This window comes from Onychostoma macrolepis, chromosome 01, assembly GCF_012432095.1.
Source record: "Onychostoma macrolepis isolate SWU-2019 chromosome 01, ASM1243209v1, whole genome shotgun sequence".
Classification (NCBI taxonomy): domain Eukaryota; kingdom Metazoa; phylum Chordata; class Actinopteri; order Cypriniformes; family Cyprinidae; genus Onychostoma; species Onychostoma macrolepis.
The window spans coordinates 24,611,013-24,614,084 of record NC_081155.1 but is presented as its reverse complement, the minus strand read 5'-3'; the positions used below and the strand labels follow the sequence as shown (position 1 = coordinate 24,614,084).

General features: G+C 31.3%; 1 long non-coding RNA gene across 1 annotated transcript; it reads left to right on the top strand.

The window, feature by feature from the left end:
- Positions 1-220: 220 nt before the first annotated feature.
- LOC131547158 (uncharacterized) lies at positions 221-2,512 on the top strand. The gene is made up of 4 exons (XR_009272861.1): positions 221-1,008; positions 1,353-1,427; positions 1,552-1,607; positions 1,842-2,512. It is a non-coding gene; the product is annotated as an uncharacterized LOC131547158 (long non-coding RNA).
- The last annotated feature ends 560 nt before the right edge of the window (positions 2,513-3,072 follow it).

Here is a 3,072-nt window from a genome sequence, read left to right as displayed (position 1 = left end):
TATTTACAGAAAACATACTTATGTTACCCTTACTTAAAATATATTTTATGTATACTTTGTGTAAGAACGTAACAAAATGATTCCACTTTTAGTAGGTTTTTAATGTACTTCATATTGCAGTAGGCCTACACATGGTTATATTTAAAATATTTATGTATTTATAATTTTAATATTTGGAAAAGTACAATATTTTGAAAAACATTTTTAACATTTACAATGTACAAACGTTTGTCAACTATTATTGCAATATTTAAAATATTTTGTTTAATATGTTGTTCAGTTTTACTTAAAAGGTTATGCTACTTCGGTTGATTAGGCTGTTGTTCATTACATGATATATTAATTGTAATAAGCTAGGTGTTTATAAATTTGTTCAAGCTTGACGCCTTTATTTTCTAACAAATATATCTGAAATTCCCACAAGGATTTCAACATCATATCTGAGAAAAAAAAAAAACTTGCGTTTACTTGTGTTTAAATTCAAACTCACTGACTAAACACGATTGGTTCCAGAGCCATTGAATTGATTGGTGATTGGTTCATATGATAATGAGCTCGCACCAGAGAGCTTCCTATATAAAATACGATGTGCTTGCAAATGTCTCTTGAATGTGAATATAAGTCTAAATTTAAACAGTATTATATAGAGCGATTGTGTCTCTTTAGGGCGCTTGGAGGAAACCACGCAATTCATAAGGATTACTTTGGCAATGTTTTTTTTTTTTTTTGCGATTTCAACTTTTTGAAACGTGAACAACCTTCTTTCATCGGAGGGACATAAATCTCTCAGATTTCATTAAAATATCTCAGCTTTTCTTTCAAAGATGAACGAAAGTCTCAGATAGTTTGGAGCATCTTAAGGGTGAGTGATGACAGAATTCAAATTGAATTCAATTGTTTTGGTGGAACTATGAAATTAATTAGAAAATATAGCGGTATGTTCTTATTTTTACCAGCTGCTGCAAGTGTGTATGGAGTCTGGCTTTTGGAATGTCACTGTGACTTCAGGTAAGATTTGTATTTAATTAACGTTATTTGTCTGTACCAGTCATGTTTTTGACACATGCATTGGCAGAAAAAAATAAAATGAAATAAAATGAGTCATTATAACATGTCCAACATTATCATTCTTTTATTTGCAAAATGAAGTGTATTTATTTCTGATTTCCTGAACAATTTGGCTTCATTGTAATGAGGTTAATGATCTTTGAAAAACCATGATTATGAACATACAGTTACTTTGTCTTGAGCTGATCACCCAACTGTGGTAGTGTTCGTTGATTGGTGTTTATATTTGTTCGAGCTTGACAACCTTATCGCCTTTATTTTCTAATATATATTTCTCATAACAGATAAGAACAAAGATTAAATTGTAAGAAGGGTTGCTTATAAGAGAACATACAGTACATCTGAAACTGCTGAGGCTGGTAAGGTTTTTGACTATATTACTGACATTGTTCTCAGTGTACTGTCATTCTTAAAAAGAAAACAAATCATCATTTGCCTTTTTGTTTGTGCGTGTGTGAAATATTAACATTTGTTGTTTTTCAGATCAGCTGCTATAGAAGACAAGCTGAAATATGAGTGCAGAGACAAGCAAAGGAATAGTAAGTATATTTTAATATTGTATCACCTCTGTTATAGATATTTTTTAATCAGGCCTAATGGAGGGTGATTCGGTCAATCTTTGGTCGATTCGGTCGATTCGGTCAAAAGAAAAACGTTAGCAATGTGTCCATTCCAGGTGGCTAATTTGTGCTTGCTTTCAGTCATTCGTGTAAAAATCTGTTATTTCATTTCATTTCATTTCATTTTGTTTCTGTTTTGTTTTTTTTCTAAAGCTGCAAGGCTCTTGTGCAAAATATTTTATGCCAGGACGACTAGGCTGTGCCCAGGTCTCCGGAACCTGCGACGACGCTCAGCTCCATCGGCCCTCCCTCTGAGCCTTCGGATCCACCAGCTCTGTCTCCATTGGTCGGCCCCCAGTTGTCGGCAGCCACACCATCTACATCTTGGCTCCTCCCTCCCTCGATTCCGCCGTGTGTTGTCAGCACTGGGATGCTCTGGGTCTGTGCCTCCATTCCTCCCTATTCTGTTGCTTGAACTTTATCATCTTCAGTCTTTGCACACACACAGCTATTCACTTCTGCACTTTATTTTTCAGTACATTTTTATGTATTTGTTTTTTCTTCATTGCATTGTAATTTTTATTTATTCATTGATGTAAAATTCTGTACTTTTTAGTAAGACCGGTATAACTGAAATGTTCTACAAATGGACAAGATAGCTCTGACATAGCATTTTAGTCTTTTTTTATTTATTATGTTTTTTGTATAATGTATTAAAATGTACTTGAGTATGTTTGTAGTAATACAAATATACTATAAACATACTTGTATTTCAAGTGCATTTTTAATACATTTAATAATATGTTTTGTTTTGTTTTGTTTTTCACCAAAGTATACTGTATATGCTGCTGTACTTTTTTTAATGTACTTTATGAATATTTGTAATGTACACAACAATATATAATACATTAAAGTTTTCTAGATATCAAAGTGTGTATATGTATGTATATACTGAAAAATAAGCTTTATAATATACTTGTAGTGTAATGCTAATTCATTTCTAATGAGCTGAAATACAATTGAAATGTACCTGAACCACATTGAAACGATGCTTCACATATACTCTAACTGTACTTCATGAAGTATTAAAATGACATTTTAAATGTATTTTAAGAAATATACTTAAATTGCACTAAATACACTTAAAGTGGTTCCAATTTAACACAATTTCAATATATTAAATATATTACAAATAGATTACGAACTTTAACATATCTTGAAATACACTTAATATATTTAAAGTTGCTTCAAAACTTGTTTCAAAATAATACATTTAATATGCACTTAGTATAGTATAATTTAAATATAGTAAGTGTGTCTGATTTATATATCATTTGAAAGCTTTTCACTGATGTATGGTTTGTTAGGATAGGACAATATTTGGCCGAGATATGACTATTTGAAAATCTGGAATCTGAGGCTGCAAAAAAATCTAAATATTGAG